The 10,458-nt window shown below is 51.5% G+C and overlaps 1 protein-coding gene across 3 annotated transcripts in view; it reads right to left on the minus strand.

Annotated features, from left to right (window-relative positions):
- The window catches only part of MYH11 (myosin heavy chain 11), a 115,191-nt gene extending 107,523 nt beyond the window's left edge, over nucleotides 1-7,668 (minus strand). For all 3 annotated transcript variants that reach the window (XM_021698304.2, XM_044915630.1, XM_044915631.1), the window contains exon 1: nucleotides 7,617-7,668. The gene's annotated coding sequence lies outside the window, so the exon portion shown is untranslated. The remainder of the gene's footprint in view (nucleotides 1-7,616) is intronic.
- Between the last annotated feature and the right edge of the window lie 2,790 nt (nucleotides 7,669-10,458).

The following is a 10,458-nucleotide window of genomic DNA, read 5'->3' on the forward strand; positions in this document are numbered from 1 at the left end:
CACCAAACACGGAAGAAATCCTACAGATTTGCTCTTGAGAAAATTTGGTGAGCCTAGCAAATTAATAATACTAATATTAGTAATCATAGCTGCTAAATCTTTATGGGGTGCCAGCTATTATCTCAATCCCCTCATTAACACTGAGGTGCACCATTAACGCTGGCTTACAGATGAGGAAACAGGCACAGAGAGGTTGAGTAACTTCCCCATCGCGGCACAGCTAGCTATGGTGGACCCTGAATAAAGGTGTATTTCCAAGGTGATCTTTTCTGCTTTGTTTGCCTTCTTTGAAATGGGCAGAGCACTTGAGGACTGTAGAAAATACAGGTGTGCCTGAGAGACATCCTGGATCAGTGTCGAAGGCTCCCAATAAGTCAGTTTCGTTGTTACAAGGATGTGCCCCAGCATGCACCCAGAGCCTTGAGTCTTCAAAATCTGGGATGCTGGCAACTAGGCAAAAAGTCTCAGGCCAGGCATTAGGGGAGACACAGGGAGGAATAAAAAGTAGCTGGCAAAATCGCAGGAGTGATCAGGGAGCATCATCCCAGGGAGAGGATTCTCCTCGTGCTACGTGGAAGCAAAACCTGGTCCCCTGCTCCCTGCTGTGGTCCTTCAGTTCAAGCAGGGGTTTTCAGCCTTGGCGCTGTGGACATGCAGCGCTGATCATTCTTTGGTGGGGGAGGGGGCTGCCTTGTGCGCCGGAGGATGTCTACAGCATCCCTGTTCTTTACCTACTAGGTGTCAGCGACCACTCCTCCTACCAGTTGTGACAACCAAAGGGCCTCTGGACATTGCCAGATGCTCAAAACTGTCCCCAGTGCGAACCCCTGCTTTAGAGCAAATGCAAGGGCTCTCTTAGGAAGACAAGTAAAGCTGAGGACAGTCGCTACTTCATCCACACCAACTTGGACGGCCAAGTGCAGAAGGTCGCACACGTGGAGTGAAGACAGCAGATCAGACGAGAGAGAGACACCCAGAGGGCCAAACCTCAAGGAGAGCCCCCCCCATCTTCGAGCCCTCCCCGTTCACCGTCCCCTCCTCCCACGGCCTGCATCGGCTTCAGGGCCTGAAAGGGCACCTGACGTATCATTGCACAGGACTGATGGATACTCCATACGGTTCGTTCCTCAAGGGCTGCTCTCAAACTTTTTGGTGAGAACAAAGGACTCTTGCTCTCGGCGTCAGCAGTATTCGGCACAATTAAGCGTGTCCACCTTGGACACAGTCCTAACTTCCTTGCCAACACCACACAGTTTCGTTCTTGGAGCACCAACACGACATTCATTTGAGCCGGGGAGAATGGTGGGCTGGCCTGGCTCTCACATTTTATGATATCTGTGGATATCAAAGGGTTGAAATTGGACCCATTAAGACTGTTCAGCTACTCTCGTGTGTTTTCACATCGGCTTTATTTTCCCCGGAGGGATGCGGGGGTAAAAGATCTTGCCCTTTCTGCTTCTGCACTAATGAAAAATGAATAAAATACCCCAGGGCCCAAATAGTATAGGATTTGCACATCACCACGCCTGCTCGACAGCTTCCCTGTAGGTTTCATTGCCAAGCCGCCAGCTCCAGAGCTAGGACCAGAGACACAAACCTAAATAAACGTCCCCGGGGCCCGAGGTACAATGTAGGGTGACCCAGGCTCGAGGCGGCTGGCCAGAGCCCTCTCACTCTGCCTAGAGATGGCAGTAGCTCCTTCCCTCCAGCTGGGGTCAGCCGGTGAGAATGTGTGCCCTGCGTTGCCAGGTGGTCAGCAGGTCCACAAGTCTGAATTTAGGTCCGAGAGAGCCACCCCCGCAAGTTAAAGCACTGCCCATTTCACGCAGACAAAACTGAACGCCCTCTGAGCCCGATCTAGGACACAACCCGCCTGCTGGAAGGACCTCTGCATCAGTGAAACAAAGTCAAGGCCTGGCCCAGGTGTGGGAGGAGCCAAATGTGTGGGGGGAAGCAGGAGGGGGACCAGGCTCCCTCAGCACACCGGCTGTCCCAGCCCCAAGCTGTCCCCACGAGGCCACTGGACTCTACCTCTATTACTAATAATAGCCACCATCATTACTGAGCCCCTTCTATTCATGGGGTATCGGGTCAGGCCATTTGTTATTTTTTTTTTTTTTAGAAAGGTTTTTTTTTTAAAGATTTTATTTATTTGACAGAGAGAGGGAGACAGAGAGAGAGCAAGCACAAGCAGAGGGAGAAGCAGGCTCCCCACTGAGCCAGGACCCTGGGATCATGACCCGAGCTGAAGGCAGAGACACTTAACCGACTGAACCACCCAGGCGTCCCCGGCGGGGGGCCATTTATTAAATATACCAGCTCACTATGTGCCCTAAGTGTTCAGCAAGGTGAGCATCATTTATTATTCCTTTAAGATTACAGAGATCCTGGAAAGTAAACTACATTAGAAGCCTTCACTGGTAAAAGTTGGAGCCAGGATTTAAACCCAGATCTGCCTGACACCCCATCTACTCTTAGCAGAAAAGCTCTTCCTTGCCACACGGCCTGGCCCCCTCGCCATGCCCCCAACCGATCACACCCCCCACCTCCCGAGGGTCCCGAGGAAGCCTGACCTCACCGTAACAGGAAAAAGGTGGGTGGTGAAATTGTCATTTCAGTGCTGCTTTTGACATCTGTCTAACTCATTTAAATACTGTGTTTAATGTAACTCCGGAAGGAAGTGTTTTTAGTTCATAGAGCGAAATTCTTATTCCTCTCCAACCGAGAGAACTGGGTTAGGAAGAGACATCGTAGCTCCTATGGAGAACAATTTTGGGATAGAGAGAACTGGTCATTTCTGGCCCTAAAAGCCCCATTGTACTTTGTCGTTTACAACCCTGGCATAACGCTGCTTACAATAAATGTATAGTCTCAAATGTGACAGACGTTTCTCAGTATCTATCTATTTTAAATGTGCATGCCAGGGCGCCTGGATGGCTCAGTCACTGAAGCATCCGGCTCTTGATTTCGGCTTAAGGTCATGATCTCGGGGTCGTGAGATCGAGCCCTATGTTGGGCTCCGTGCTGGGCATGGAGCCTACTTAAGATTCTCTCTCCCTCTCCTTCCTCCCCTCCCCTGCTCTCTCCTTCTCTCCCTCTGCCCCTCCCCCACCACGCTCACTCTCACTCTCTCTCAAAAAAATAAAGAATAAAAATAAATGTGCATGCCCTTTGACTTAGCCATTGCATTGCTGGGAATTTATCTGACAGATAATCTCATGTAATTAGACAAAAATAGATACAAGGATGGTCCCTGAAGCACTCTTTATAAGTGATGGTATGTTTCCATGAGGGGATGTTTCAGTAAAAAGCTAGACTTTCAAATAATAGAGTATTATGCAGCTGATTTTTAAAAATGCCAAAACATGCTGGTATGGAAAGATGCCGAAGATCTATGATTCAGTGGAAAAAAAAATCCTAATTTCCAGAATGCCAATATTTGTGTAAAAAAAGGAAATTCGACATAGAAAGGTTTTGGAAAGATACATGAGAATACACTGGGGTTACTTCCAGGGAGGATGGGGAACGGGGAGGAGAAGGGGATCAGGGAGAAGGGCATTCTACCCTGGCAATTGTGACCCCAGGGGTCTCAGAGGTTGGCCCCTTTTGAGATTCTGTATCATCTGCTGCACGCTTGGCTGCTCCAGGGTAAGGAAAGAATGTGTTAGTGAACAAGGGATGAGTCCTGTGGCCCTTTCTTGGGGACTTTTGATGAGGGCTGTTCCTTCCAAGCGGCTGAAAAACTGATTCAAGTCCAAGGTACGGGCGGGATTCCCCATGGCAAGAACGATGGGCACCAAGAGCTCCTTCCTCCATCATCTGACCCTTACAAAATTTCCTTCCAATTCCTGCTTGGCCCTCTCCAAACTCAGCCTTTCCTCCAACGTGTGGCCATGGTTAAATTCTTTACAGGTCAGGGGTGGAGGGCGGACACCCCAAGGAGCAAAAGAGCTGCTCTAAAAGCCAGACAGGTTTCCGCTCACAGGTGAGCGCTTCAACGATGCCATCGTGGCCCTACATGAATCACAAACGGGCCAAGAGCACTGGAATTTGTGATGTTCCTGGCACAGATGAAGAAGTGCGGCCATATGAAAGCAGAAGATTCTAGCAACCACCTTCAGGGCAAATAGGAATTGGGTTTATGAAGACATCATCCAAAAAGAAAATTAGGAACCAGTTTCTCCTTTACAGAAAGGCCACACCATAGATAGGCATTCTGGTTCTGCCAAGTACCCGCTCTGCCACGTTAAGCAAAATCCTTAAGGTCTCTGGTCAGGTGCGTTATAAGTAACTGTCCACTGAAGGTGACCAGGGGCCAGGCACAGTGTTAAAGGCTTCATGGGCATTATCCCACTTAATCTTCCCAACAGGGTGATCCATTTGGCTCTAGAGTTAGAAAGAGCTAGATCTGCAGAATCCATTCCTTCTCATTGGCCAGGCAAGCTCTCTTGAGCAAGTTACTCAGAGAACAATAGTAAAAAGGGGCCAGTAATAATATCTACTCCAAAGGGTTGTTGTACAGACGGTAAAATGATGCCAATAAAGGGCTTAGCATGTCAGTTGGCAAAAGTGCTCATTAGCTCTTCTCCACCCCATTTTTCAGATGGGAAAACTGAGGTTTGCCAAGTCCAACACGGGTGATGTCTAAATTCGCTTGTGACATTCTAGGATTCCAGGGGATTTAACTCTGGACTTGGTTTTCCAAGTTGTAGTTGGAACATGGTTGTGCCTACAACAGAAAATCTACCTGCTGGGATCCAATGTCCTGCAGAAAAAAGAGACAACTTCCCCCGCTCAAAAAAATAAAACTGCCAGGAGAGGCCATGTGAGCCCACAGCGAGAGGGCACCCTTCTTCAAACCTGGAAGAGGGTTCTCACCAAGAATGGAATCTGCCAGCGCCTTGACATTGGACGTCACAGCCTCCAGAGCTGTTGCTCTTCCCTTCCTTTAAGATGACAGGTCCTCACTTGGCTAACTGATTTAGTCAATAATGAGGGCCAAGTGCTGAGGAAGGGACTCGGGTCATTGGCAGTTGATGAATAGGCAGGATTCTGATGAGCTGGTTTGGCCGAACCTTCTGGGTGCCAGAGCTCCGGGAGGGGGGAAGGCAGAGGAGAAAGTGCCAGAGGCGGATGGTGGAAGAGGGAGACAGCGGGGAACCTGCACATGAATGAAGGGACCTGACTGTGGAGTGTTAGAGAAATTCATCAACAGACTGGAAAGGACTCCTCGTGGTCTCTGTGAAGCCTTGGCATTACTAACCCCTGGTGCAATAGGGTCTCACAAAGATAATTAGCTTTTTACAGAACCAGAAGTTCTGTTTTCTATTCCCACCTAAGCAGTAGCTTAATAAACCTGAGTGGTCAAAAAATTTTAAAAAATAAATAAAACCTCCAAATAAGAAAGGAGCAGGCAAAAGTCATCCCCCTTGCCTCCCCAAGGCCTTCTCCTCCAGGCTCCCTCACTTGTTCCCAAAGGGGAAGAACAAGGGCCAAGAAATCCCCAGAGTCACGACCAACAAAGCTGCAATAGAACGCTAATTTGCGAGCGAGCTGGGGATGGCCTCGTGGAAAACGCTACCATACATGGGCATGTTTGCCTCAATCTCGCCCCCGGACAGAAAAGTAATGATAACAAACCCATAACAAATACCTTGTACGGAATAACACGTCTATTTCAGACGTGAAAATAAAAAAACATGGTGGGTACCAGGCGAGCCCCAGAAGCTTCTTGCGGGAGGGCCCGGCTAGTTCATGGGTTGGACCCTCGGGATGGCCGCCCCGACGGCCCACCACCCCCACCACGGGGGGACAAACAATGCATTTTATTTTAAATTCGCAAAAGGTCAGTTTGTTGTTTTGTTCAAAGAGAAGAGGATAAACACTTGCCTTCCCGGAAGCATCTGGTCACCCCCAGAATCCTGACTCAAGAGAGTTTTTGTAAAGACAAAAGATGGGGGGGTCAGGGCTATAACTTTGGCATCAGACAGACCCAGGAACGGGTTCTATCACTTGGCAGCTGTGTGACGCTGGGCAAGTTACTGAACCTCTCTGAGCCACAGCTGCCTTTCTACTAAACAGGCATCATGATGCCTCTTTTAAAAGGATGTTGCGGCGGTTCAAGGAGATTACATCAAACACTGCTACAGTGCCGGGTACATACGTATCCCACCAGCGGTGGCTATCTCCCTGGAAAAGCTCGGAAGGAAGACATCCTCCCACAGATTCAACATCCTCTGTTACACACTGCCATCCAATGCCTTTCAGTCCAGCATCTTCAAGAAAAGGAAACCAATCGAGAAAGACCAAACAGAACACAGCTGTGCACATCGGCTTACTCACAGTCTGCCCTGCTTTCCCTTTGCCAAACCCTGGCCACTTCGCAATTTTGTCCAACCGTTCTTTTTTTTTTTTTTTTTTTTAAAGATTTTATTTATTTATTTGAGAGAGAGAGAATGAGAGACAGAGAGCATGAGAGGGAGGAGGGTCAGAGGGAGAAGCAGACTCCCTGCCGAGCAGGGAGCCCGATGCGGGACTCGATCCAGGGACTCCAGGATCATGACCTGAGCCGAAGGCAGTCGCTTAACCAACTGAGCCACCCAGGCGCCCTGTCCAACCGTTCTTAATACTGGAACTGAACACTCTCTGTCTTGGGCTTCTAAATATTTTCTCTGAATTCTTGATCAGCATGGCTTCGAATGGTGCCTTTCATCAAGCAGCGAAACCCCCACCTGCTCTCTGTGCAACGGGCACGGTTTTTCTCCCTTTGCCCACTTTGTGCAGCATCGAGAGCTACATTTCTAACACCTGCTCTGCAGGCAACCCCAGCCCCTTCTTACCTAATCTACCTGCAGGTCAGGGATGCAAACAGCCTCAGGCATTTGTCTGGGTATCTGAAGCCCCTGGGGTCAACCTGCATCAGATTTTTTTTTTTTTACACTTTGGAGGGGGGTGGGGGGCGGTCTGGAAGAAAACTGGGCTGTAAGAAATAAACTGGATCATAACCAGCCCTACCTCTCCGGGGATATCAACAAGCACATTCTCTAAACTGATGCAAAACACTCCTCTTTCTGCAGAGCATCTGCCCATGTGTTTGTAACTGATTTAACACATCATCAGCAGAATTAAGCCAGGCTTCCGAATACACCTGGAGCGTTACTTTGCTCGCCTCTGTGACTGGAAATGACTTTTCAGTGAAGTCCAGGTGCACTTTATCTGTGCCTAAGATAAAAGAAGCTGAGGGAAGTTAGTCCTCTGAGATTTTAAGGGATCACATCTCCCAGATTTGCCTTATAAGAATAGTATGGGACTCCTCTTTTTTTTTTTTTTTTCCCTGGAGATTCAAGTGTAACTGGAGGTGGGCCCGGGCATTTGTCTTTAGTAAGTACCCCCAAGAGGGTACTTATCATTGGCAACCTTGGGAGATGCTGGTTTGGGGAAAAACCTAGGCTGTTGGGGCAGAGAAATGAAAATTGTGAATCCCCACCTCCTCACCATAGTCCTTGAGAGGATGAAAACCAAACCATCTCGCGGCTCCCCAGCCCCTGTAGGATGCCCCGTGGGACCTTCAAACCCCCTACCCAATTGCCCCCCCACCCCAGGACCACCCTACTTACGGATCTCCCAACTGGGGGGACAGCGGAGAAGAAACTGGGTGGAGAGGTCAGATCTGGCACACCTCCCAGGCAGGGGAGTCCAAATCTCCCGGTTCGCCCCGGACGCCTCGCTTTATAGACCCGGAGCTGCCCGCGGGTGGGAAAGGGGAGGCGGCCCGGGGGGAGGGGGAGTGGGGGGGAAGGGGTCCCATGCTCCTCCCTCCGCAGCTCCCCCTGCAGGGCTCTGGAAGCGCAGCGTCTGTGCCGGCCCTAGGGCGCACCTGCAGCCGCGCGGGGAGGGGGGCGCACGCTGAACCGGAGCGCAGGGGGCTGCGGAGCCTTGGGGGCAGGTGTCTCACCCCCCTCCCCCGCTCTGGGACAGTCACCGAGACTCTCATTCCCAGAGAAAGGGGTCAAGCGGCCAGCGTCTAGAGGGATGCTTGAGAATGGCTTCCCCGGGTCAGTGCAGTGCACGGATTTTAACCGCTTCCTCCCCACGGGCGTGTGTGTGTGTGTGTGGGGGGGGATCTGAATTGTCACCTCCACGCCCCACTCCTCATTTTATTCGCCTCCCACTGGCTGGACACGGGGCCAGCCGTGTCGCATGAAGGGTAGAGAAAGGGGATTTTTTTGAACTTTGCAAAGTGCGGGGCAGGAGCCCCTGACTGCTGGGAATTATTCGTGAAGGGGAACTTTTTATTTTTCCCAAATTGCCATCCCCACCTCCACCCACAAGCAAAAGAAGAAAGGAAAAGAAAAGAAAAAAAAAACCCGCTGCTGTGACTTCAGGCCTGGATGTGCCTTCCGCTGCCTGCCTGACCTCGGGCAAGTCATATACTTGCTCTGAGCCTCAGTGTCCGCAGCTGAAAAATGGGTGCGTGCGTTGGGGCCGGTACCTTTATGTAATTTGCAAGGTGCGAGTCAGGATCCAAAGAGAAAGTGGGTGCGACCCCGCCCTTGCAAGTTCCCAACCGTTCCTCCCCCGCCCAAGAAATTCTTGCAAATGAAGAAGCTGCTTAAAACTTCGCTTAAAACTTAGGACCTCTCTCTCCCCTCCTCCCCCTGCGTTTGTCTGTCTATCCCTCCTGTATATCTGACACAGATCCACCAAGCTTTCTGTCTTGCGGTCACTCTGTATGTCACTGTGTCCATCACTGTCTCTCTCTGTCTCTCACTTTGTCCTGAGTCTCCCTGTGTCTCGAGCCCGGTGTCTCTCCCGCACGTCTCCCTGTGTCTCGAGCCCGGTGTCTCTGGCTCCAGATCTCTCTGACTGGCTCTCTCCCTGGCTCTCCCGCTTCTCCCGGGTCTCTGTGGCCCGCACGCGCACAGGCCATAAAAGGAAGCCGAGGCGGTGGGCTGGCCCCGCGCCAAGCCGCGGGCGGGGGGGACCCGCGCGCCCCGCTCCCCGCCCCGCTCCCCGCCCCGCACGGGCTCCGGCTTCCCGGGCCGGTCCTCCCTCCCGGGGCGCGGCGGGGGGCGCAGGGCGGGCGACAACCCAAAAAGGACAGGCGCGGGCTCCTTCCTGCAGGAATTCCCAGCGCCGCATACCAGCCCGGGGCTGCCCGCTCCCCCTGACTAAATATGGTGCCGAGCGGCGTCCCGGCGCTGCGGGCGCGGGGGAGGGGGCCCTGCCTCTCGTGGCTGTGACAGCGGCGCGCGGGGACAGCCCCCCAGGCCCGCGCGGGCTCCAGCTCCTCCCAGCGGCCAGAGGGTTTGGGGAGAGGGTCAGAGGCGGTGGGAAGACCCCTGCCGGGCTCTGTGCCCTTGGTCCACACCCCCTCTCCTGGTAACCAGATCAGATGGGGGGGCGACTGTATCAATACCCCCATTTTGTAGGTGAGAAAACTGAGGTCCTAGAGGTGTGCAGAGATCTGCCCAGGCTCTCGCTGGGACTGGAGCCCACCGTTGCCAGGATTCACCTCCAGGGAGATTTTAAAGGGAAATGCCTTCCCAGGGTGAATTGGCTTAGGGGCTAAAGACAGGTCTCTGAGGTTAGTGGCCCATGCCGCTTTCTAGCTGTTCCAGCATGGACCAGTCCCTTAAAGGCTCCATGACTCAGTTTCCCTACCTGGCTGTTTGTAAACAGCCCTTGAGATGATCCATGCAAAATGAACATAATTGTGCTGTTTCTAGCTTTCTAGCTGTTCCAGCATGGACCAGTCCCTTAAAGGCTCCGTGACTCAGTTTCCCTACCTGGCTGTTTGTAAACAGCCCTTGAGATGATCCATGCAAAATGAACATAATTGTGCTGTTTCCTGGTAGCTGTTATTATTCTCAACCAACTTGAAACCAAGTAGGGTGGCAAAGGCCTTGGGTGCGTGATGGTGAGTGAGAGCCTGTCCCTCCTTCAGGGTCCCCGCCGCAGAGCTCAGCATCTCAGACCCTCTTGGTCACTTCCTCATGCTTCCAACGTCAGACTCTCTTGCTTTCTCACCCCTGAAAACGCACGAGGGACCGAAATCAGAGTCAAGAACGGCCAGAGTTCAGCTTACTGCACAGCTAGGGGTAAAGATCTTCAGAAAATGATGGATAAGTTGCTTCTCCACATGCCTTTTACTGTCTGCACTGTAAAAGGAGTGGAAATTGTCCCTGCGTTGGCTGGTACGGACAGGGTGCCGGGCGGAGGGTGATGGAAAGGGAACAGTGAAGTTGACCACCACCTTCCCGTCCTGGAAAGAACTCAGAGCAGGCTGTCAGAATCGAACTTGCTGGCCTCAGAGTAAGAACAGTTATCTTGACTGGAGGCCTTAACACTGGTACTTCAAAGGGGTTTTGCATTTGACTCCTTAAAGAACTTGTTGGTAAAATTTAAAAGAGAATCCTTATAAGCAATTATTAATAAATGGAGGGTTTATTAAAAAAA

This window comes from Neomonachus schauinslandi, chromosome 5 (assembly GCF_002201575.2).
Source record: "Neomonachus schauinslandi chromosome 5, ASM220157v2, whole genome shotgun sequence".
In the NCBI taxonomy this organism is placed as follows: Eukaryota; Metazoa; Chordata; class Mammalia; order Carnivora; family Phocidae; genus Neomonachus; species Neomonachus schauinslandi.